This window comes from Denticeps clupeoides, chromosome 17 (assembly GCF_900700375.1).
Source record: "Denticeps clupeoides chromosome 17, fDenClu1.1, whole genome shotgun sequence".
Classification (NCBI taxonomy): Eukaryota; Metazoa; Chordata; class Actinopteri; order Clupeiformes; family Denticipitidae; genus Denticeps; species Denticeps clupeoides.
This window is the reverse complement of record NC_041723.1, coordinates 16,579,855-16,607,000: the sequence shown is the minus strand read 5'-3', so window position 1 is coordinate 16,607,000 and position 27,146 is coordinate 16,579,855. Positions and strand designations below refer to the sequence as shown.

The 27,146-nt window shown below is 45.9% G+C and overlaps 1 protein-coding gene across 1 annotated transcript in view; it reads right to left on the bottom strand.

The window, feature by feature from the left end:
• roraa (RAR-related orphan receptor A, paralog a) overlaps positions 1–27,146 on the bottom strand; it is a 183,880-nt gene that overhangs the window by 93,904 nt on the left and 62,830 nt on the right. The gene's annotated exons all lie outside the window — the stretch shown is intronic.

Below are 27,146 nucleotides of genomic sequence, written 5' to 3'. Positions count from 1 at the left end.
ACCTACATATACACACATACGCATTACAATGTGAAATATTACAGTCTTACACAGAATTGCCACATATATTTAAGAGCAATGACCTTTGCCCTCTATCAAAACCCTGGCCAACCACAAACCATTCAGCACGATGCATGTGTTGACATGGTATACAACACGCCACAGTTCCCTGCAGCTTCTTAGCAGAACATTCCAGCAAAATTGTTAACATAGCGCACGCACTGCCACACGTTTCAGTTAACGAAAAAACTCCTAGAAAAGATTTTCTTTGTTTCCATCTGCAGTCAAGGAGGCGAGCTGAGGCTCTACAGGCTCCACCGCAGTGGCACATTATGAAGATGATCGCGCATTACGGCCCAACTGACAAGAGGAGACGTGATATCAGATTTGGGGAAGTGATCACTCAAACTCGGAGAGAGAGCGAGAGAGAGAGAGAGAGAGAGAGAGAGAGACGTCGCACACCAGCCCACTCCAGCCACCCGCTCCCCTGAAAGAAAGAGAGGAACCACCGCGTCTCCCTGCTTCTTCTGCACTCCTGCAATCAGTGGCAGGCCTCGTGTGATCACGACAATATAGCAATCAAGCGAGCTGTGTGTGTGTGTGTGTGTGTGTGTGTGTGTTAGAGCCCCATCAGGGCCGGCCGCTCCTCACACTGCAGCGGTGATCGCTGAAATAAATCCTTCTTCTTCAGTTGTGCCAGACACCAGGCGCTGTCCTTGCCAGATGTCTGCCTTCATCGAGCCGCGGTGGCTGCTGTCGGACGCGCCGCGCTCCGCTCCTTGTATTCCCGGAAAAAAAAAAAAAAAGAAAAGAAAAGAAAAGGGAGCAGCGCAGCGTCCGTCTGGCACAGCTGTTCTCCCAGGTCCCCACGGCCTCTTAAAAAAAGGCAATAAATCAATCCAGGCACTCAATACAAGCGGGAAATTGACCAATTAAAGTGGCCCAAGATGCTTATGTTCAGGCGGACGATTTTACAAATTGGCCATCTATTTATACCGGGGCCGGCTCCCGACAAGAAAATTCACCGGCTGGATTCAGTCCATTAGTGCTTTTATTTTATTTTGGGTTTTTTTTTTTAATCTTGTCCCTAACATTCACCTGCAAACAAGTCGTCTTCCCTTCGACCGCCAACACGTGAAAAAAGCTCATGATCGCAGGGCCAAGGCCCGGACCCCGAGATCCCGTCCATCATCAAAGGAGTCGCCAGATGCCCACGGGCAGGGAAGACTACTCAGAACAGTAAAATGTACACATTATATATATATATATATATTTATGGTAAAGTCACACTATGAACATCACTTTTTTTATTTCATGACTTGGAACACAGACAGAAAACGCAGAACTGTGGTTCTGTCTAATGCGCTGTTTCATTTGTTTGGGGTGTGGGGTGGCAATTAGCACCCAAGAAATCCGGCGTCGAGGAAAAAAAGAAAAAAAATTGAGACTTGCTACAGGTGTACCGGCATCTGTCAGCAATCTGCTTTCTTACTCCGTATAATTTTTTTAAAAATCATTTATTGCAGCTTTTTGGGGGGCTAGGCACCAACACGGCCTGCCTCATCCCACTCTGCAGCGATTATCAATCTCTCGCTAACAATCGGACTACGGCGCGCGGGCGCCTGCCAGGATGCCGCTCCATCTGCGCCGCTGCACAGATCTCGTCTCTGTGATGCTCCTGGTGAAGAGAGGAACCACCGCGTGTACAGAAGAAGCAGAAGATGCTCCTCTTCACCAGGAGCATCACAGAGGAGCGAGTCGGCCACAGACAGATTTCGATTGTTTGTGGGCGTGTCCAAGTGCATTTTTGTCGCATGTAATAAACCGACCAGGGAGGCTCGACGCCTCACCTTTGTAGATGCTTATGTCCAACATGAGAGTTTCATTTTGATTATATCATGCACGGCTTATTTGTCAACACCTATAATGTCATTTTGCTATAAAACGTGCAACGTCCTTGTGGTGATGTGAAGGTTCCATGACAGCAGTGCGTTTAGATCCTTGGAAGTGTTTTTCCAGCACAGTGGTCAGGGACCCAAGTATACATCTCAACTGAATGGCTGAGAAGGTTCTTGGAAGATACTAAAGTGAAAGTGAAGTGATTGTCATTGTGATACACTGCAGCACAGCACACGGTGCACAAGACGAAATGTATCCTCTGTTTTTAACCCACCCACCAGGGAGCAGTGTGTGGGGACGATGCTTTGCTCAGTGGCACCTTGGTGGATCGGGAATCGAACCGGCAACCTTCTGATTATGGAGCCGCTTCCTTAACCGCCAGGCCACCACTGCCGCAGATGATATTACAATATTATCCGATACTACGTCACTCCAGAACACCTCCACTGCCAGCAAAGCAGCATGGTGGATAGTGTTGCGGCCTCCAGCATCTGTATGTGTGTGAGCCCTGTGGTGGGCTGGATGAGTCGATTGCCCTCATTTGAATTAAGAGGCTATGCATTGTGGGTAAGTGCTTTGACATATAATGTGTAGTTCTAATAAAGTGGCCCATCTGAGCTGGAACTTCTGATGTGTCGCTGTCTGAATCAATTTACCACATACAACAAAAAGAGGGGGGCTTCACTCATACTAATGACGAATGACTAAGTATTAAAGATTCTGCACCCCCATCGCCTCGGTCTGAGCAGATGAGTCACTGCAGCAAAAAAGAAGAAGAAAAGAAGCACGAGCACAACAGCAGAATCTAGGCTCCTGATTGGACACCAACATTTCAGCAAAGGCCTCGGCTCGGATGCATTTAAACACTTAATTGTGCAACTAGTTCAAATATTTAATTAATACAATAGGGTTCAAGCACTTCCATTTTGACGCCATCAATTACCTCGTTTTTCCCTCAATTTCAGCCTGTTAAATATTAATGCGGTTCTGTAATGAGGCTGAGCGGTCCGAATAATTCACTGTCCCTCAAGGCGTCGTTCTGCAGTGGACCACAAGTCCAGGGAATGGGGCTGATGAATAAACGGGCGCATTAGAGCGCGGCCGCTTCGGACTGCGCTCCGGACCAGTCTGTCTTCCGAGAGCGAGCGGGCGGGCGGGCGGGAGAGAGAGAGAGGAGAGCGAGACTCCAGCCTCCAGGTGCTCGGCTTAATAACTGCACACTTCTCGTGTAATACACACCCCTGCCAGGCCCGGTTAACTTGTCCCGACACGTAGCGTTCCGTGTTCGCGGAGGTGTGTGTGTGTGTGTGTGTGTGTGTGTGTGTGTGTGTGCTAGCAGGCTACCTCACAATACTTTTGCACTTTGCGCCTATCATGTTGTCCTACAGTGACACTTTTCACCAAAGCCTCTCATGTACAGCCTGACGGAGGCTAAACTGCTGACTGCGGTGAAGCCGGAAATAGTAATGCATTTTTTAAAAAGCATTTCTCTTAATTTGCTGAACAAGTTGCTAAAATCAGACAAGCAATTAAGAATCAGCGTTTTTTTTCAACTCGGAATTAAACCGAGTCGCCTCCATGCCAACGGCGCCAGTCTGGGGTGCGAAAGGCGAGGCTTCCATGTCACCATAGCCTTCCAATCTAATTAGCTCCTCACACAGGACACGACACTTGTCACTGCCAACAGCCGCTAAGTTGCACAGCTGACAGCCAATAAGTTGCTCATTTGATTATTGTCTTATTTATGAGTGTCATGTGATCTTTTATAAAAGAAGAAACGCGAAATGCTCGTAATTGTAGGGGAGAGAAGAGGGTAAACACAAGTGTGAACCGCCAGCGCGCCGGCGTTCTTTTTTTAACCAGGCGGCCCGGCGGCTCTGGGGCGCTGACCTTCTCACGCGGGGCCCTAACATGCCGAGAGAAAAGCAATAATCTGAGGGCTGAGGTTGTGAACTCATCCCTGCTGTCTGAGATTCTATGAGGCCTACAGCAAGTGGAAGTGTCGGGCAGATCAGATCCCTGCCGTCAGACTCTTTTTAATTGTTACTAGCAATTTTTTTCCCCATTGATTTGGTTGTTATTTTCGCTATACACAGTTGTAACTACATCGGACATTTTGACCAAATTCTTTACCGCATTGTCTCCGCTCAGCATGAGTGATTTTGTATGTATTTGATGAACACTGATAATAACTACATTACTGTACATTTGTGAAATATGGGTTTTATAGACATAAATAGCAAACAAGGCAGAAAGTTGAAGACCTGCGTCTCTCTAAATCAGGGAGCTTTTGCTGTGACGGCAGCATTTGTCTTCTTACGTTGGACGTCGGGGACGGATTCAAACAGTCCTGAAGGTTACTACTGAACTCTCTCTTATCATTCACTCATGTTAATGAGCATCTCATGACAAAAGTGAACAAAGCCGCCATGAAGGTAAAAAGAAGCGACTCTGAAAAAAACAGATTCATTTCTCTTGATAAAAACCAATAGTAAATAATATATCATGTATACAGTGTTAGTGTGTGTGTATGTCCACTTAATTACCCGTGAACTTCCTGAAATCCATATAGCACAAACGTCTAGCAGTCCTGCAGCAGGGACAGGGGTGAGGGGGTGGGCACAGTGAACTTTTCATCCCCGAACTGCCTCGTGGTGCCAGGACCACCAGCTGGCCCCAGAAACATCTCAATCGTGAGACGGGGCCGTGCGCCAGCTCCCGACTGCATTCCAGCGACTGCAGTGACTGATTATTCTTTAGTGCAATATTCATAACCTGCTTGGAGAAGATATAAAAAAAAAAAAAAAAAAACGGCAAAGACTGCAGAGCTCAACTACAGCGTCGACCAAAACAAGACTCCCATCCTTTCGCGGCGATGAAAACGATCAAACGTGCCGCCGCTAGATGATACTGTCTTAGCACTACATCACTCGGAGGGTGGGCCGCCGCAGCCACCGCCGCCGCCCGAGGCCACTGGAGCCCGCAGGCGTACGGGGCAGGCCAGTTCCTCTTCTCCTCCCACTTCCCTCCATCTCTCTCTCTCTCTCTCGCCCCCATCACTCTTATCCCCGTTCCTCTCTCTCTCTCTCTCTCTCTCTCTCTCTCTCTCTGTGGCCGGGTGCCAGTGGGCTGAAACCCCATTGTGTGCCGGCGCGACTCCTCCGCGGCACATACATCACGGGCGGACAGAACACTGCGGTGGAAATAAAAGGGACAAGCGGGCGGCTGTATTAAGTACAACAGCAGCCCATCTATAAACGTCAGCATTAATAGCCGGCCCGGCCATTTAATTTTTCATCTACAATGAGGCCAATTAGAAGAGTTGAAATGAGCCTTTGGAAGGATGCCCATTTTTTACGCCCGTGTCAGAAGACATAGGCTGCATTATTTACCCCCCGCCCCCCCCACCACCACCACAACCACCGCCATATCCTGCCCCCCCCCAACACACACACACACACAAACATACAACCCCCCCGCCTGCCAGAATTAATGGCCCTCGACAACATAATTATCCTGGTTAATCTGCGTTATTATGTACGTCCTCGCAAGGAGCGGCAACAGTTTTGCCGAGCATATGCGGCGAGTCTCCGGTCCCCGGCTGACCCCGGCGTCGGGCGTCACGCGAGAGGAATGACACGCCGCGGCGGGAGCGAGAGGCCGCGCTTCTCGGTGGCCCTGCCACGTCGGAGCTCAGGAATGCCGGAGAACGCGTCACGCCGAAAACATCCTGCTTTACGGCTCCCCCTCTCCGCCTTTCCACTGGCGATGCGGTCTGATTTATTCCGGCAGAACTATGCGAAGGCGCGGAAATAAACGAGAGACTCAAAATTTCCCTCATCCTTCCTCCAAGCTTTCATCCAAACACCTAAACGCCTTTCTTTTTTGTGCACAGGTATCGGCCTCCAGACAGAACGTCCTCACTGATTAAAAAAGTGTCTTCACGCCAGAATCTGACATCATACAACAGTAAAATCCACACACACACGGTCAGAACCTGACTTGTGTGTTCTGGAACGGAGCTTCATGTTGTCTCTGGCGTCTCCCTGATTTCCTGATTGTGTGCATATGCGTGTATAAACGTATGCCTGCCGTGTCGTGTCCCCGTCCAATCATTGGTCTTTAGTTTCTGTACCGTGTCTCTGTCAGGGTCCCCGTGCCAGGTTTTGAGTTTGTTAGTTGTGCGTTTGCGTCCTCTTTTGCCTGCCTGCCACACTCACACAAACACAACTCTGTACAACTTTACATTTTCTTAACTGGTGTAAAACAAATAGTTTAGAACATACAAATAATGATTAATAAGACATTATTATGTCAACATAGATACACATAATATCATTTTTTGATGAGGAATCGAAGTCTCTCTACATAATATGATATAAGCAGTTTTTAGCTTTCACTGTATTGCTCTACACAGGTCTCCCCTCAATGCGAACATATGTACACACACACACACACACACACATACAGACGTCGTGATTAAGGTCAGAGGCGTTGGGAAGCAGTAACTCTCGACTCTTGTTGGGCCGGACTGTGATTTAGCGCCGGGCCGGGGGGCGCGGCTCCTTCCTTACTGCATAACTCAGGCGTCCAGGTGCGGCTCCCTCAGCACGCCCTGCACCTGCTCCCGCGACAGATCTGAGCCACCTCCAGCACCTGTTGCAGCCGCGATCTGCAGTCCCCCAGCGCCGCGCCTCCAGCACCCCGATCGCCGGGTCACTCCGCGCCACAGATGCCAGCGAACCGGCCCGCAGCTTCCCGTCCCGCGACAGGGGCGAGTCCCCGGTTACATGACACCGGCACCTGCTGGGAGACAGGAGAGCCAGAGCCAAAAACCTCCGCATGGCCACCAAACCCGCTCGCGAGACGAGAAGCCTGGCAGAGGTCGCTAACAAGCCAGCATGTCCACGGCACGGCGACGCCCAGATGCGCAGAGCGCATGTCCCAGCCGGGGCCCAGAGCACCACGACCACCACCACCTCCCCACCGAAGATTAGCTGGTCCTGGGGACAGGAGATAGCACGCCCAGGGATGTTTCATTTGGCACTCACGGCCCCCATGAGGGGAACAACTGTAAAGTAATCAAAAATAAAAGTGGATGGGGTGGGCGGACGCCCCATTTCGAGCAGCGTGGCTCCTAATGTAAAAGTGGCAGGTGGCACATTTGGAGGAGGGCTTTGATTGATCCCCAGCCGTTCGGGAAATTGTCCGTCGTTGCCGAAATTCAGGTCAGGGTGATAAGCATTCTGCGAGAACCTGGAGCGGGAGTGGTCCTCGCATGCTCTCCTGTAGGCGCCCCGCGTGGTGCCCGAGCGAGCGTACCGGTCGCGTCACGCCCCGCACCATGACATGCCGATCTCTGCTGTGCCACCCACACACACACACACACACACACACACACACAACGGCATGATGCAACACAAACACGGCAGCAGTGTCGCCTGCCTCCTCCCAGACTCGCTGTCAGTATCAGCAGAGAAACAACATGCAAATAAACCACAAAAGAACTGATATAAATACACGTATCATCGTAGGTTGGAGTAACGGTTTCATGTTCAAGCAAAATTGTTCAGTTTTGATGGTTAACTTTGCAATAAATCATGAACCCCAAACATTTCACTTAAGGGGTGCGTATCTCAAAAGCATCTTCATCCTACATAGTTTCTAAAATCTTAGAGTTTCCCACTGAGTAGTTTAAGTATTTAGTTGCTTCTAAATGAACATCTTCTTAATGTGAATATGTCAATAACCAGATGCAAGTAGAATGTCGAGTGATGATCTGGGATAACACAAATGTCTCCTTAATGAGAAGCCTAATTGTTTCGAGTACACAGGCCCATTCCAGTAATTCAATGTATCATGCTTAATTATCACTCCTTTAATATCATGCACAGTATTTTTTTCCCCCATGTTTTCGGAAATAGGACCCTGGACCAAGTCAAACTTTTTATGCAATTAAACGTAAAAAATAAGCAGGCGCTGCAAAGCTTCAACCCACAATAGGTTACAAATGTCGAAAGCCATTTTGATCATTTCTCCTTTTTTTTCAATATTTAAAGCGGAGTTGAGGCATTTTTTACAGAGTTCCCGTACGTCGGGAGCCTGCCTCAACTCTATAAAAGTGCACATTTCTTTCTCTGATTCATGGATTATCATGGATCCTGCAAATAGTGAGATTTTATGACTCAGTTAATCAGTGAACAAATGCAGAAGCATTGAGGGAAACAACAAGCACCTACTGTATACACCAGGTGACAATGGCAGTGCCATTTTCCCTCTCTCCTGCTTTTTTTGCTTGATTTTCTTCTCCAACCTGGAGGATAATCAAAGCCTCGCACAAAAGGAGGGAGCAATGACAGAAAATGAAATAAAAACTACATGAGCAGTCATACATTTCTAATGGGGCTCTTTTAATCTTGAAATGGGGACTTTCAATAGTGCATTAGTCTTTTTTTTGTATTCCTTTAATGCCTCCCACTGAAATATATGCAAATCTGGAGCTAATGCTAACAGCGCTGACAAAAGGAGCCAGCTCCAGTCATTTCAGACGTGCCAGGCAGTGGCCAGGGTGGTGACGGCAGCATCGCCTTCTGCTATCTGTCATTAATAAAGACGTCCTTATGCCCAGCGTGTCACACGTCCATAAACTGGCCTGCTCTTCTGTGCATTTCATCTGGAATGTAGCAGCGCTGCACTCTAATGCTGGAGGGAAGATTTAAGATGCAATTTAATGCAATTTATATATATATATATATATATATGTGTGTGTGTGTGTGTGTGTGTGTGTGTGTGTGTGTGGCCATGCAATATACTGATGAAATGCCAAAATGTGCAAAATCCTTCTTATCACACCAATCCTAGTAGAAACCAGTAAAGGATAAAATTGCACAGGAGCTGGATATGGACATGAAAAGAAAAAAAAATCAATAAACGCACTTTCACCGTTCTAAGTGTCGGAATTAACAAACAATCAGCTTCAAATAAATTGTGCAAAAAAAGGAACGGAAATTATAGAAACTGCAATATTCTGTTTCATATGTGGGCATAATGAAAAAAAAAAAAAAAAAAACGAAACAGGCATCGCAAATCCATCCATTTTCATTTTTTGGCTGCCTGGCAGAGTCTAAATGTCGTTAACTAGTCGAGGCTGAGTTAATCCTTTTATCTAGATCCCCGCTGCAGGGTATCCCGAACACTCCCTGATTAAAAAGGAAAACGTGGGCAACGAACAGTTTAAGAACCATGGGCTCTAAACAGATAAAGGCAGAATGTTGCGTTGCTATGGCACTGCCTATGGAATGACTTATGACTGCGTCTCCCTGTCTAATATATTCACATTATTTATGAAATATTTCATAAGACGCATAACAAATGCTAAATATAAAAATCCTGGGGAGATGCCTCCATGCCCCCCAACCTCCCCCACCCCCCATCCAGCCTGAGAGTGAGGATGGCGGCGATGGCGATGGCGGCGCCGCCGTCACTGGGAGATCTGGTGTTCACTAACTCCCTCTGATTCCTCCACCCTCTAGTTGTCCCGCTTTGAGAATTCTCGTCTCCGTAGGGCTGGGAATGGAAAAGAATAAAAGGGCCCAGAACCCTCCATTGTGGTGGGGAATCGGATCCCAGCCGGAGATATCCCTCTTGCTCCAGGATGGCGGGCAGAAGCAGCAGACATCAATGAAAGGAAACGATCAGATCATAAAAGAGCATCAAGGACGGGATTACGGCAGCGGCAGAGAAAGGTGCATTGTTTATGGGATGAATCAGACCTGCCAACCCAGTGGAGAAGTGGAGAAGGCGAAATATGGACAAATTGGCATAAACAACCAGAAAACATGGTTGTTGGTCGTGCTGCTGGTCATCGGTAGAGGACACGCCAATTTCCCGCCCTTTGCAATCCCCCCCTCCTCCTCATTTTTTTGTTTTTTGCTCTTCTCTGGTGTGACGGCGCAGGACAACGGCGCGGCCATTTCTCCTGTCAATACTCCCAACATCCATTTTCACCTGCCTGACACCTTTTACTGGGCAGGGGATGAATAAATCACACTTAGTGTACTCCCTGGGCACTTTGACTAAAAAAAGGAGATCAACATGAAGGAAGACTGCAGTGTTTCCCTGTCATCGCCGCCCCTGAGGTGCGGTGAAAAATTGCGGCCGATAAAATAACATTTTTCAAAGGGCCTTATTGCTCTTTTAATCTATCCAGCACAATAGATGGCTTCTGGGATGTGTTTCATTTCATCTGAACACAAACAATCCTTCAAAAGGCTTAATATATGTAATAACAGTTGCACAAATGAGCTTCATTAATTACCTGCTAATGGAATAATGACTGTGCCACCTTGTACAGCCCTGCTACTACAAAAGGGGTGGAGGGGGAGCGTTTCAGCTTCATTAGTGATTTTACCGAAGGCACAAAACCGGGACCGTACTCAGTACGCCCACCTATTTGTTGCCAGGTTGTTTTTTTTTTTTTAATAAAAAATACAGTTAATAGATGTGGTCAAACGATACAGATGGCATTAAATGGATTTTGACGGCAAAAAATGATGAAAGAGGTTGTTTTTTTTTATATATATATATCGGGAACGGACTGTACGATCCTGAATCGTTCGCCACCTCTTTTTCTGTCGCCGTCCCATTGTCCCCAATAAACCCAACGTAATCCAGACTGGGTCGGCCACAGGTGTCTGGAATTGATTTCTTTGTGTGGAGAAAGTTGCTCCCCGATGCAATCTGAAAAGTTTCCGAAGTCGGCCATTGTAAAACCAAACAAAGCCTTCCTGTCCGCTTCCTAAACGCCTCTCGGGGTCCACGCTTCGGTCTTATTCCTAATGACCAACAGGCATTGCACGCCGGACATCAACCTTCACCGACTCGAAACCGCAAGCAACAGTTCAACAAACTGTAGGCTGCTGGATGACGCGAGATTGGATTTCAAAGGTCTGGATCTATTGTTCAAATAGTATTTTTGCATATACATCACATAGAACAAACATACGTTACATTTCAAATAAATAAGGTGAAAGAAAAAGGAAGGTTGGTGCGTTGGCCACGGATAGGAAGGCAAGTGAAGAACTGATGAATTAAAGAGCGGGGCGAGCCGTCATAAATTTGGACACCGCGGTGTTGTCTGCTACATGATAAACAGCGCTCCCGGACAGAAGCTGCCGCTCCGTGTATCTTTCAGCCGTTTGCCACTTTATCTTCCCCATCCGGCTAGATTATATCTCCAGGGTTCAGGTGGGAATCCATCATGGCTATTATTACCTGAAGTCACAAGCTGCATCTATCACCGCTAAGGTTACCATAACCTCAATATTAAGAGAGAAAAACCCTCTAATAAACACCAGGAAGGATGGGCCGGGCGGTCGAGATTTCATCTTCTTTTCAGTTTTAATAAGCTACTCGGAGGAATAAAGATTACAGGCCATATTTAGCATGCAGAACAAATCAGGGCGGTGCGGCGGCGCACTTCATTCTCGTTAGTCATTAGCATCCGTCGGTCGGAGCTCGCCGGTTCAGCAGGCGCGCGGGCCGGCTATGCTCTCCCGATATCGCCTTCAGCTGCCGCTAATAAGACGTTGGCTGCTGAGTGGAGAGAAAATCTGTTGTGTGGCTGCTTTTGCCCAGCTGGACCGGCGGTGTTCTCCGTACCGCTTGAGGCCGAACGCGGGGGGAAAAAAATGAACCGCTGGTCTGAGATCTGAAGACCCCGCTGTGTTAATAAGGGGGCTCTACAATAATCCCCCATTACGGAATAAAGGCCTTGTTAAAAAATATACATATAAAAACGTGAAAGCAGTCTAGTCTAACATGCTTAAGCTCCTTTGAGGATTACAGGCACTCGGTCACACGTAGGCCATCAGGTCTCGGGACAACTTTGGGCCGCTGCCCCCCCATGTAGCCCAGGACCCGGCATGAATCATTCATCATCTCTCAAATGAATAATATCAAGTGTGCACAAGAACACCGCCGTGGCCAAGGAGTCGCCGCATTATACTTCCAATTACATTTAGATCAGAGCAAAGAGCTTCATAATGAATTCGAGGCAATTAAGTTCAAATATATTCAAAGGATTATTTACTTTGAAACCGGTCTTGTTATTCCGCTGAATATCCAACAACAACACTCATTACGGTGTCTTGGCACCAGAAGGAGAGAGAGAGAGAGAGACCATGTAAATATTTAAAGCCCTCGCAAATATATAAATATTCATTCCAGAATGATTTGATGCGCTAAATAAATAATCCCTTATTAAATAAATGACACCCTAAATAAAACTTTAAAAACAGGATCTGGGGAAATGAAGATGAGATGAATCAGAGAAGGGGAAGGATTCTATATCGTGGTGGTGGAGAGAGAGAGAGAGAGAGAGAGAGAGAGAGAGAGAAATGTCATCTATCACTCTACCCAAATTCAATTCCTCGTGGCAGAGATGCAAAGAAGCCAAGCTAATTAAAGCGCGGCAGCCAATTAGACAAGCTTTAGCTGCACCTTTTGAGGGAGGGGCCAGGGGAGGGAGTCAGGAGGGAAATCTCAAGCTCCGGAGGTGGACCCGAGCGGACACCGAGACACACACATACACACCCCGACACAAAACAGTGTCCTCCACACGATTCCTCATCCTGCACCCAGAAGCCCCTGCAGGACCCCCGGCCGTCCCCACACAGACACCCCCTCTCTCATTCATCCCCATTGTCTCGCCTGCCTGCCTCTCACAGCCACGAGGACCGGGCCTTTATGTGGGCCGCGCGGTTGCAGGGGCTTTTGTGATGCCGGTGATTAGTCTTTTGTATTCGCAGGTAGAATTAGAGATGGTGTTCTACAGGCAGTCTTTGTGTTGCTATCTTCAGACCACTCCAAAAAAAATGGCCACCCCCCCTTTTTTTTTGTTAAAGGTTGGAGGGGTGGAGGAGTGAGACGAAGCCTCCAGGGCTGGGTGAGATAGAGGAAACACAATGAGGGTAATCTCCTCCTTCGCCGTCTACATGGTACCCCCAATGAACTTTATACAGACATACACGTGTACACGTACGGTTTGCCATCAATGTTTAAGCAACGTTCGCAGAATAGAACCACCCCCACCAGAAACGTAAAAAAAAAACGACTTTTTTTTGGCTCAATCTTTAACGAAGCCTGACCCTACGGGCTTTATCACACCCGGCTTTCAAAGTAAGCGTATATGCAAATACCGCTCGCGATTGGATGCCTGCGGAAGTGATAATTACGGGTTTATTTGTAAGCTGTCACTTCCCTCATTGCTCGGGGAAATCAAAATAAGTTGAAGGGAGACCCATCAGAGGGGGGATCACATTTGCCGGAGTGCCACTGATTCAAAGGAGCCACAGCAGCCATGCTGCGGAAGGCCTGTCAATAACCTGTCATGGTGACAGCCCCGTTCTTAGGAGACCCGCGACGTGTGCAGCCTGGCTGCAGATGTGTCACTCAGAATATGCAGATCACTTCCTGCCATTAAATAAAAAAATACTTTTTGTACCTGAAATCAGCGATATGGCTTCGAGGGAGAATTTCTAACAACAGTCTGCCTCAAACTATATCGATTGATAAATTATAAGACGCTATTTATATAATATTATATCAAATGTATTATATATAATCCATATAATTTATTATATGTATATATTTAAAATCCACAATAAGGACATGAAATTGATCCTATGCTCCTCCTTGGCCTCCACAAAATGTCCTTTTCTTGTGACCTTCCCTTTCACCTCAGCCATGAGAGCTTATCTAAATAAAAGTGTTCACTCATACTTAAATGTATTAAATACATTTGGGACAGGAACTGTCACAAATAAGGATATCAGGTAATGTGTGAGGATCATGGAAAGACAACCTTCAGAGGGACTGAGACGGTGGGTGAGGAGGGCGGGGAATTGCTCACCTTGACCAAAGCATGGGACAGCCTACATTCCCAAAGAGCCCCTCTCAGCTCTCAGCTCATGACGGTAAGGTGTGACAAAAGTGGCCTGTGCATTTAAGAAACATGAAATGTGTCATCTGTCTGTGTCGGAAGGTGGCCTGCTTCAGCATAGAGTCCCTGCCACTTAGTGGAGGAACACGGGAACTGTCGCCGCGAGCGACTGCAACAGTGTGACCGGCAGGCGTGGAGTGCAGACACGTTCATTAACCAAATTCTCAGCATCTATTATTGCCACTTGATAATCAATGGCATCTTTATTAGAATCTGTCCCCATGATATTAGCTACAGTTAAACCCAAACTAAATGGAATTCAGCATTATGAAAACACTGTAGATATTGGGAATTAAAGACTTGGAGACAGAAAACACAACTTTATTGTCTGTACTAAAATATTTCAAATCTCCAGACCCATCTTTTGGACCTTCCCTATAGTATTTATGTATATTCTACTACAGTAGAGTCGATGTAACACAGGACCATTATTACGCTGTGAACTCGAAACTTGGATTTCACGTGGAGAAGCGAGGCCGGAGATGAAACCGTAGGAGCGTGCGTCTGAGGACTGAAGATGAAGTCCTCTGCTTTACACGATAAGGATAAGTAATGAAGCAGGATGGGTATTTAACATTCAGCGGACTGCTGTTTACTGCCCGCTGAGACCTTCCTGCAGTGCCTCCTCTCTCGCTCCCCCTCGCTCTCTTCTTTAAAGCGTCTCCTGTGTGCCACCGTCTTTGCTGAATAAGCCATACGAATGTTCCGGCAGCCCCCTTTTCAGGAGAAAGCGGTGAAACGGTTCTTCTTTTTGACGGCCTGTGTAGGTGCGTATGTGACTGGTTACACGCTTCTGAGGCGCGTTAACGCCGGGAAATCTATCGCTCGTGACTTATCGAGGTGAACTTTGCGTGAACTTGTGCGAAAAGGCCACGTGTTGTCCTCGCGAGGTCGACGCGGGAGCGTCTGGAGACGTCCTCAACAGGTGAGAGAGGGACAAAAGGAGGGAGGTCAGGGGAGAGACTGTAAAAACACCCTTACCTTGACGATGAATATTGCCCAACCGAGCCGGTGACAGCGCCATAAAAAAGGGAGAGAGAGAGAGAGAGAGAGAGAGAGAGAGAGAGAGAGAGAGAGAGATGAGAAATGCAGACAGAGCAAGCATTAAGCACGACCATCAGACTACCGGCGGTAAACACGAAGCCGTGGCGTATTCAAGGGCGCCGCTTTTCGGTGAGTAATAGGGCTGACCCCTCGCTTGCCATTTCACATTCGTATTTTCCAAATCTCTTGACCTCCACGGGAACACGGCGAGCCGCGCCGCGCAGGTATTTGTCCGCGCCCGCCGCGCCTTTTCCACGACTAAGATGTAGTGCGGCTGGAAGGACAGAGCATCCCCATTAAAGAGGACAAGACGTCCCGCGAGGTCACGGCGGGGGTGTTCGAAGGGCCCTCTGCCGGATGCTGCGGGAAAATGGAGATCAATGATTCGCGCCGGGGGGGTTCGGCTACAGGCCCACAGGGGGGGGACAAGGTGACGAGGGAGCCATTTTGAAACTCTGGATCTGGTGTCACATATAGGTCACATCAAGTAGCAAAACACACACTCCCGGGACAGTGGCGATCGTCACGGCGATGTCCGTGTCACCGCGCAGATAACATATCTGATGACACGTGCAGCGGAACTGATCATCATCGCGCCTTCTCGAGATGAGGAGAAATAAATAAACACGGCGGCGTGCGCCCGTCGGATCCGGGGACGGGCCAGGCGGACAGGGAGGGGACGCGGGGCTCGGAAGCCCTCATTACCGCGCCGTGCCGCGCCACGCCGCACTCCAATCACCCTTTGAAGAGCTTTGAGGTGCTTCATTCCGTCAGGCGAGCATCGTTAATCCACTTGTTAATTAACGGTGTCTGAAGTGGCCCTTTCTCCTTGGACGGCTCGAAGACTCTGGGAAAAAAAGGGGGGACGGATACGGGAAAAAGAAAAGAAAAGTTGTGACGCGTCGAAGCGATAAGGCAAAGGCCCGGGGCAACGTAACCAAACCCCGGATGCGGGTTCGGCCGCTTTTAGATTTTTTTATTACTACGGAGCAACGTCCCGATGGTTCTAGCGTCCCTGCGAGAGCTGCACGGTCCCTGCTACGGCGAGATTACGGCGAGATTACAGCGAGTACGCGGCGAGGAAAGGCCTTTTTTTCCCGCAGGTTGGGTGGCGGTGGGTGGCGGGCGGGCGGGGGCGGCCGCCTCCCGGCTTGTCTTCCTGGTTTCTGTCCCCTCCGCTGATGAATGTGTTCCCTCCGTCTTGAGCAAACAGGAAGCGGACCTGGAGAATTGGAGGCAGGTTCTCTCTCCTCGCAGCCCTGAGGGCCTCCGCCAGGCAGAAGCACGGCGGCCCGGCGCCGCCTCCTCCCCCGCCGCGCCGACAACTCTCCTTTTCACTTCAATTAATGAGCCATAAATAAACCAATGAAGGTGTCAACAAAGAGCGCAATTTATCATGGCTGAAGTTCACGCCAGAAGAATGCTCGCGCGCTGCCACCGTTCCACAAAAGAGAGATACGAGGAAGGAAAAAAGATTTATTCCCGGCCAGCCACACCAACCCAAAAATTCATCTTAAGCCGGAACCCTCACAGGTGTGGCGATTTGACAAATACGCAGGGAACCGCGGGCCCGCACCTCTGTTGGGGCATCAGAGATGGAATGGCAATAAATTTGGTTAACAGCGAAAGACAAGACACTCTCCCGGCTCCCACGGGGCTGCCAAGAAGCCGGCGCTAAAGACACATCCTTCCTCAGTCTGTGAGCGGTCTGGGTTGTATATCACCGTGGCAGCTTTTGGACTTCAAAAAAAAAAAAATATATATATATATATATATACACACACACACACACACACACACACACACACACACACACACACCTCAAATATTACATATATGTAGTATAAAAACAAGACATGGTCCGTCTACGAGATAATGGTGCTTGGGCATAAAAAGCAGGTAGGAGTTGCTTTATCAGTGTGTCCCACAAACGTCACTTTCAGTCACCGGTGACTCAAGACGGTGGCTCGGTAAGACAGAGAGAAATAAATAAGTATCTCCCACCCAGCGCAGTGGTCGCTGCGAGGCAGCTGGAACCCGAGGTACGGTGGTGGAGAACGCTCCGGAGGAAAAGAGGCGCGCTCATTGAATAATATATGACAGCTCGGGTTTTTTTTTTTTTTTTTTTTTTTTCTCGAATCCGACGTTAAAAGTGATGACATGAGTACAAACTCGGCTCGGCTTCATGCGAGGCCCTCAAATCAAAACCCAAGGCTTAAAAGCGAATGTTAAACCGCCTCTCCCCTGCGCCGAGATCATTTGCGGAGAGAGGGGGAAAAAATAAGCAGCCGCGGCTGAATACATCTGAATATAACTGTTTTCAGCCTTGAAGCTAAGCCGGAACTGGAGTCCCTCGGAATCCTGCTAAACCAATTAATGGTTCCTGTTAACCCACTCATCTTTGGAGAGGATTATCTTTCTCAAATAATGCAGCGACTGCCTCCCCTCTTGTGCAGAAAACAGCTCCCACACACACACAGGCGCCGACAAAGACGGGCGGAATGGCACTTGAATCTGAGGGTTCGACTCTCGTCACCAGCGGGCCGCTGTCTTTGACTGAGATCTGCTGTTCACCTAAATTTGAAGATCAATTCCAATGATGGAAGATGCATTTGTTGACTAAATATCCCTTTAATGGGATATTCAGCAATTTATCAATTTGTAAAATCGAAACAGTAAAAAAAAAAATGCTGTAGCAGAAAGGGAGTACGCGGCCATTGTCCCGCTGAAACGTATAAACGCCCGCAAACATCCGTAATAAGACTGGGCTACAGACACAGCAAGGGAGTGCAGATAAATGACATTTCCCAAAATCGGCCTGACATTTTCCCTTATCGAGCGAGAGGCAGTGGCATGGCGCGAGCAGGCTTGTCAGTCAGCAGCAGACAAGCCTCACACCTTATCGCAAGACGAAGGGGCTCAGAAGCTGGGCTGGGGCGAAGGGGTTGGGGTCTGAGCGAAAATGAGGATGAAGATGTTGCTGGACTCCGACTGGGCTGGTGCTCTGGAGCCAGCATTAAAACTGGCCAGTGTGCTTGGAGACCGAGGGACTTCTGTCCAAAAAACTGAAAAGACATTGGGCTGTGCAGTGTAGGTTACAATTATCCTCATGCTCCAGCTATGGTCAGATGATTCAAACAAGACTAACCAATTATGGATGGATCAATGAATTAAAAAAATTGTTTCCACCACACTTCTGCACTGTCACAATCTGTCTCACACCTAATTATCAGAAGACCTCAAAGTCCCAGGTTCAAGCCACACTTACTACCATTGTGTCCCTGAGCAGGACACTTAACCCTGAGTGTCTCCGGGGGGGTGGGGGGGGTGGGGGTCCCTGTCAGTACTAGTTCTAAATTTAACAATGTTGAGACATGCGTATATAAGACAAGTAGAATGTTTTAAAGCATTTTCTGAAGTGAATGAAAGTTGAATGTGAATGAAACACAGAAAATGACATTAGTGAACATGCTGCTAATCTATCTGTGCTATTTTATAAAAAGGTTTACTATCCATGAATAGGAATATTTATCCATGTGATTCCTCAGCAGAGCTAAATTAACCAAATTAACGGAATTTCACTTTTTTCAAATTTGATGTCTGCTTTTTTGCATGTAATACACATTACTGTCTAATTTTGCACCTCTATAACTTAGAACAATTTTGTTTTTGAAGGATCATTATAAATTCTCATATTCAGAATGTAACTATTACACAATATTACACATGAAATTATTTTTTTTAATCTATTTTGAAGAAATAACCTTAAAAGAACCCTTAAACCCTTAGACAATATATAGACAAAATAGTCATGCAAATGGTCTAATGTCTCTTGTTCCATCTCTGTTAAAGACAGGCATTAAAAATCAAGCTTTGTGAAGCGGCCCCATGCTTCTTGTAAGTGTGGTCTGAATCAAAGCAAGTGGGGAGCAAATAAGGCTGGAAGCTAAAGCATGGTACTGAAACCTGAGTGCAATCCACAGAGAGATGGGGTGCAGTGGGCGGGGGACCAAAGAGATCCTCCATCCCTGCCTGCTGACAGCTCACCCAGCATTCCTCAGGATCCGACGCAGAGCGGGGAGATTAAAAATTTACGGCCCGTAATGACAGAGTTCATTAGATTGGGATTTTGAATAAAAATGTGGTGTACATAAATAAGGAAATCATTTTTTTTTAAAAGCCTCAGTTTTTGAGGTTTGCAGCTGGTCGGGAGGCAGAGGACATGCATGTGGTTTAAGAATTACCAATGGAAAACACAACATCAATCTTCTTTACTTCTCGAAGCTGGTGAAGTATAGATCTGAGAAGACACATGACCAGTCCAGACTTCCCGTTGATGCAGAATTGTGTCATTGTTGCCTCCTAACTTAAGGAAAAGCTTGTGCCTTAGCTACCATTGAGGTTTCATCAAGTTTTGCTTCATTAATTATTAAAAAAGATAATTATCTGTGAATCAAAGCTTCTGGTTGATCATTACTGACCTCTGTGATTGAAAAATTCCTGACTACAGCCTTATTTTCGCTTCAGTGCTACATGCATTAAGCAAATCTAAATTCTGCAACAATGTATATATTATCTTTTATTCTTTAAGATATAAAGGCCAGTAAAAAAATGCAACAAAATGCTCAAGAAAGTCCAATGGCAGCACAACACAGAACAGAAAGAAATAATAATAACAAAATAAAGTTGATGTCCCTGCATAAAATGTAGTTTTGGGAGGATCATACAAATACACGGGGCAAAGTGGAAACTCACTGAGCTGCAAAAATTTAAGACAGATATGATGGCCCTTCATGAAGCGCAGTCATAAATATGGGCTGCAGAAGCGTGAAGTTGTGGAAAAGGAGTTGGCAAATGGTAACAAATGAACAACAAAGAAAAGAACAAAGCACGTGTGTGTCTGTTCCACGGAGAGCATTAACTTCACGCCTCACCAGTATATGCTGCTGATGTATTTCGTGCCTGCATACTATACTGCACGAATGCATTGAATAATAAATGTCTTTTTTCAGGTACTTTTATGTTCATTTCAGATTTTGTTGGTTTGGTAGTTTTGATAAATCACATGATAATCACTGAGTGGTTCTACAGAAAACTTTTTACATTGAGACAATATTTTGGCATTGTCTCAAGAGGCCAAAAATCATCCAATGCCACGCCTTTTAGATAATTCTCATAATCATGAAAATATCTGGTAACACACCATTGATCCACAAAGGTACTAAAAACTATTGGATTTTAAGACACATCAGGACACATCAGGTGTGTCTGATGACATTCGCTTTGCAAAATTGAAAAGATCCCAGGAGGGTCTGGATACAAGTTATTTACCCATTTAAAAAATACTGGGAATGACGCAGTGAATTTTTACAGTAAATCGCACTTACAACCATTCACTGTTATTAAAAAAATGTACAAATGTCCCTTGTCACACATTCCATACCGTGCTCATTGCAGTATTCCATGGTGGTGGAAAATGATATGTCACCATGTTAAGGGTGTTAATGATGCCTGTCCCTCAGATTCTCATGCCACACTCGCTTCAGTCATCAGTTCTCAAACAAAACCCGTTTCTGTTTCCCTGAACTGCCAACTGTCAACCACGAAATGGCCTTAAACAAAATCCCAACATTCTCGAAGATTCTCACCGTAGCCACGATAATGGCCGCAGGATTTCGAGAAGGTGACCTCAGCATTTATACTTTTTTGTTTCTTAATTCTCATTTGAAATACAAATCTTTAATGATGTTTTTAATGTGTTTAAAATGAGAGGAGTCAGATGATTGACTGATTGTGGATGATTTAAACTTGCACCGGGCAATATGTCAAAAGAAGCAAAAATATTAAAGATTGTGTTCCTTTCTTGTTTCACCTATTTATCTTGAGAACACCTTTAACCTTATGCTTGCAAAGTCCAGTTCAAAAAGTGTCCATGGAACAATAGCCTAAATGAAACAATCACTCTGTCCATATTTAGAGAGTTGCTAGATTTAAACACTTTCAATAAACAAAAGTCTGCAAATGGAAAAAAATATTTTAATAGTTTCAAGATTAAAGCCATGTGATAGATTTGTCTTTCTTTCTTTGGAGGTCACTCAGAATGGCTGGAAAACTTGGTGAAAATTGCTCCCTGCTCAGCCGGATTACACTGTGTTGGCTTAAGGTGCCGAGACTGTATACTCATGAGTGATTCCATTCATTTAAGAGACCATTTATCGCTGAAAGCGGCTTTCCAGTTAAACAGCTTGTGAACATTTTCAATCACATAGCAACAAATGACGTCTTGCCACATATAAACATGGATTTAACCACGTTCCAGATCTGCATCGCTTCACGCTGTTGCTGTTGTTGTTCATCGTGCCATCGGGATGCTGGGGGAAATCAGCCTGCTTATGTAAGAGACAACGCGCTAGATGTTCCTTTGCCTTGCGTAAGCCTATGGACGTGCTCACACCCACCCATCCATCCAGATGGTCTGTTCTCACTGCTAACTCGGCTCAGGATGCATGGGCCCGGTCTCCGGCACAGCAGCTGGCTACGTTTCCAATCATTAACAACTGTCCATCAAACGGCACTCATGAGCCCCGTGCATTCAAGTCAAATGCGTCTCTCGCAGCTCCCAGTCCTGCACGTACTTCCATTGAGATGTTTAGTCAGATCACTGTCATGGAGAAACTGGGAGAGGTCTGTGGGGTAATGTCCTCAGAATTGGGACGGGAGATGTGTGAGATGCCGATTTCAGATTGTGAGGAATCGTCAGCTCAGGCATTGTGGGGGTGATACAGTATGTGGGTGAGCAGAGAGGCAGCAGTGTCGTCGCTATGAGTAAGAGATCCTAAGCCTCTCTGAGTCACAACACAACACACACACACACACACACACACACACACACACACAACACACACAGGGCTTCAATTCCAGCCGCCATGTGCTGTCAGCGAGCCCACGTCCTGAACCCATCTACCAATCACACGTTTACAGCAGCGTTATGGCGGAGGACGGGTCTGGCTGGAGAAAACAACGCAGCCGACTGGTCTATTTATTAAGGTGCTAAATTACGTACACGTCAAGTCGTCCCTGTCGAAAGCGCTTTCATGTGCGTGTGAGATTTTGCATTTTGTCCGCCTCATTATGAAGCGCACAGCGCCTGCATCGGAGCGTGTTCCCACTTGTGGCTCCGCAAAGGTGATGGATGACTTAACAAGGCATATAAATTATATAACAGCAGGTAAACCCACTCCACTCATTAGTATCCCGGGCTTTGTGTTCCTCCTCGGGAGGAGAAACTAACTGATGCTCCGCTCTTCCGTTTGCTTTCTTCCACGACTGCCGACAGACAGAAAGATAATTCACCCCTCAGCTCCACGGCGCCACACAGCTCAGGATAACAACACGTACCGTACAAACAACAAAGGATAAAGAGAGGAAGATCAAGAGGCACAGATGATCTTATTTCAAGAGAAAATACTGTGTATCAATAACTGATAATCAATAACAAACTCAATAATACTGATAACATTGTTTGAATGAAAGCCATTGTATATAATCAATATATACTGCATTATTAACATGTTATACAGTTACACAATAATTACACAATGGTTTATAATGTATCAAAAATTTGTATGTATTAGATAGCAAGATATCAAAATAATTCCACAACTGTCCCTGCATGACAACTGACAACTGTCCCTGCATGACAACTGACAACTGTCCCTGCATGAGCTCATTCCACTGACACGTTCAGTTATCCCCTGCACTGACCTCTCCAAATCATTTTACACAGTCACTTAAACTGTCCACAGTAAAATGCCGAGGAGCAAGGTGAATATTTAATAAAGTCAGGAATCTATCAGGTCACAAGTGCATGACTTACAAATTAAGGAATTGAAAAATCAGAAATACAAAGTCATTTAACAGAGTGGTGCAGTTGCACAGAAAAGTGTTAAAACAACAATGAATGGGATACGACACATCAGGACACATTTATACACATGAACACGGATGAAAAAAACCAGGTAATCAGGGCGACGTCAGACAAACACTCAACTTCCGGTCTGGAGCGCGGACCTGGACCAAGAAAGCCAGGTTCATGACAAAGTTATTAGTCGATTTTATTAGCCCGTGGCCGGTCAGCCCATTCCATGTGAAGACCTCAGGAGGACGTGCAGCAAACACAGACTGATGGAACATTCCTTTCATTCTGTTCTGATTGCCATAAAAGGTGGAGGTGTTAAGAGAAATTCTATCAGGGAAACACCACACCCGTGGTCCAAAAGCTGCAATGCAAAAAGTGAACACCTAATATTTTAGCATTGCCGTAATCTAAATAAACAGGATACAGCAGGTTTGATTGGTTTATTTACATTGTGTCAATGCAAAAATATTAGGTGTGGCAGATTACTTTTAATTTATCAAGTTTAGCCAGTGTGGAGGTATCATCTTCATCTTCGGAATTATTGTGCAACGCCGTATAAATAAAAATGCCAGCTCTGCCACTGACATCTACCCATCAAAATGTCCTGCCATGATGACGTGTGAAAGTTCTCCTCTGCACCTCAGAGCTGATTAGATGGAACTATTTTCATGTCGACATTGAGCAGCTTCAGGCTCTCCCCCTTCTCTTCTCTCCTCTCCTCTCGATGCAGCCCCAAACAAGAGCCGCCAACAGAGCTTTTAATATTCTCCCCTTTTTTACTAACATGGAGACAGGGATACAGGGGAGGCCAGGCCAGGAGAAGGGCCGTTCATTTTTCACCCACAAATCAGCTGCATTATGTCTGAGGGAAGATGGAGTCGGATGATTCTGCTCTGTCTCTCGCCGACCACTGAGGGCCATTTCCCAGCCTCCGCCGCTTCCTGTTATTTAATGAGCTGAGGCTCAGAACGTTCGGCCTTTTCTGCATGAACCCCCTGACAATGGCGTACGCTTTTGTCCAATGAGGGTCCCCCCAGTCGGGTGGTCATTAACGCCTGTTCAGTAAAACGTGCACGTCGTATTGATTGAGCATCCTTACGAACATTATTACTTTATACAACCGCCGAGATCTATTTATATTAAAAAGGCCACACAGGACAGAAAAAATACTCAGAACAATGCAGCAGAACAACAACAACAAAAAAATAAACAGACATTCTATTTGTATGGTTGCCATTCCACGTCCATTATTTATTCATCTTTATTTCTTGAATTTATTGAAATACACCATGGTGGGCTGCCCATTAGAAGCAAAAGGGAACCACTGCTGTGGACTTAACCCTCCAAATTCATCCCGTTTTGAGCACTTAAGTACTTTATAAGTTGAAGCATTATTGTTATATTATTTAATAGTCGGTATAAATACGTTTAACCTTACTGTAACTTTTCTTTATTGTAACAACATTTCAGAAAAAAAAAAACAGACATTTCTTACTTGAATGGATTAGTTTTTTTTTTTTTTTTCATATTTCATGCTGAGATGCGTCTCCTGTCAACATTTGTCAAGATCTGAATCAGAATGCGGCGTAGCACAAAAGGACAAGGGGACAGGTCCCCATAAAACTCCTCGCTTGAAGCTTCTGCCATTTGACATTCATTTCTCAGACCAGACACCTGACAATACCCCCCGCTGATCAATATTTAATCTGGGGAAATAAATAGCCGCTGTTTGTCTTAGGGAAGGACCATATAAGTACCGTGACACGGGCACGGTCACATTAATCAAGTAACGAAATAATCATTCAGGGAGAAACAGAAATAAGAAGCGCAACCTCATTTTTATTGTCACGGTGACCTAGCGCTGTTGACATGATGCATCTTGTACCCCATCTTGTTACCAATGCTCAGTTGGGCTACCTTCGGCAGCGAGCGGCTCCCCCCTGTCACTACAGACGCCGCTGAATTGGATACCTAAGAAAAGAGTTGGATCCCATGTGTGCGTTGTGAATAATATGCTGTAACATGTGCGGATGTCATATGCTTGTACTTTTGACCTTCCCCTATCTGACAGTAAAGAACTATTTTTCCATTTATTCTCAGCCCTTGTCTTTGCAATTACCGTGTTCCAATCTCGCCTTGTCCCTGCAGTCACCCACAATACCCAGTAGGATTGGCAGCCTTTCTTCTGGTGGAGCAATTACCGTCTCTATCGTTTTTTTTTTTTTTTTTTTTTTGAAACAAAAAGTTTGGTGTAGGATATTAGGAAATGTCAAATTCAGGTTACATTTCTTTTTACTCCAAAGGTGATGCGGTGCTCTGTGGAAATGCTATCTTTACTGCTGCTGCATAATGCATGAGGGATATGCTCCACAATCACCAATAACACAAAGGGAGATGGACTTTAACACGGCACTTCTGGGGATCTCTGACGTCGCCATGCAGAAGTAAAATAACACACATAATCTAACATGATATTATTACTGTTTCAGGTAAAATTGTGTTGCCATTTGTTGACTCTTTGCACTACCTTTCAAAAATTCATATTCATCATAAATCATATTCATCAAATTTCCTGTGGCAACATTGTTTCTGTTGTAGATGACAGTAATAGCTGGAAATGGATGTTAATGAATGGAATCTCTGCATAAATGTGTAAGACGGCCGTTATGCTGTGCTCACTAATGCAAATCTTAAAAGGTTAATTAATTACTAGAAAACCCTTTTACAATCATTTCAGTAGAGATGAAAAGGTTGCATTGATTAAAGCAGTAAAAGTGGCTGAATTCACACTAGTTGATGTGGGCAGATATTCATTTTGTAACATTTTGTTTCTTTATTTATTTCTAACTTTTGAACGGCACTGTACACACATTTCTATAACACATTTTCGGTGTTATGCTTTGCAATTTTATTTTCCAGTTATTTTTGGGCGCCTGGCGAATATATCTACACGGGGTCCCTCTCAATCATATGCATGAAATCAGCACTCTTATCACCCTCTTCCAGGGCAGACTAATCTCATTCCCAACATTCACCTGCATGACTTGCATACTTCGCAGCCGCCACCAACAAACGCCGCTGCTTTTGATGAACAACGGCATTCATCTGCTTTCCATTCAGTGTTTTTCTGTGCACGACATCCCTTTTTTACCGTGTAATGTAGTTCGGGCGAGGTGCCATGTGTAATATGATGCAAGATACGTTATGTTTTAGCAAAGACGCGAGTTATATTACCAGGCAGAAATGGAGAGCATGCAGATATTTCGAGAAAACATCAGACTAGGAAAATATTGTCTGAATTCCCTGCTGCCGGTAAATGGCCCAATTCAAAAGCCCAGATTTTCCCTCCTGTTTAATTGGATGTTGCTTGTATCCAAGACCGGAAAAGTCAGATGATGTAATGGCTTCTAAATCTGAACATTCCACATCCCGTTTCCCCACTACTCTGCTTTTCCCTTTCTTACCGCTGCCGCGATTACAAACACTGACTAGGCAAAGCGTCAAAGAGGACTTTTGTTCGCCGTCGTGGGCGCTATAAATAGCCATTTTCCAAGATGAACGCGTCTATGCAATGTCTCGTTTCAAATTAAAAGCTGGCCTGATGAGGTCATATCCCCCCATAAAATCCCTACCAGGTTGCTCAGCTCGGTGACCCCAGACTTAACTACGGTCCACCATGTTGTCCGTCTGCTCATACAGAGAGTGTAGTTAGTGTTGCTATAGAAACAAAACAGGATGGACATTACAGTCAATATAGGAGAGTCTGAGATGAATATACATTTCCTGTATTCTTCTCCTTCTGCAAACCGCCCGAGACCCAATATCCTGTTATGGCTGCTGCAGAGTTGTTTTAACCTTTGACCTCCCCCCTCCTCGCAATTTGTCAGGAAGAAAATGAACAATATCCCAGCGGCCGAAATCCTAATCCGGGACAATCTGGATGAACTTGAAAAAGGAATGTCAGGGGGAGAAGGTCCTATCCCAGATAACTTTTGTCTCAAAGTCAAGGTGGACAGATGGTGGTGGCAGGGAGAGAATTCGCCTCTCCTTTTCTCAAGTGAAATCATCCAAACGAAACAACTGTCCTTATTTTTCTCCCTCTAAGGAGCGGATGTGAGAGCTGACTGCTGAAGCACAGATGCATGCTGGTTGTCTAAATCGCCGAAGACAGCAGCTGCGCTGACGGTCCATCACGTCATTGAACATCCCGATCTCGGGGCGACCTGGCTGATCGAAACTGTGAGCAGGAGCGACACTCCGGATCCCGAATTCATTTAAACAGGA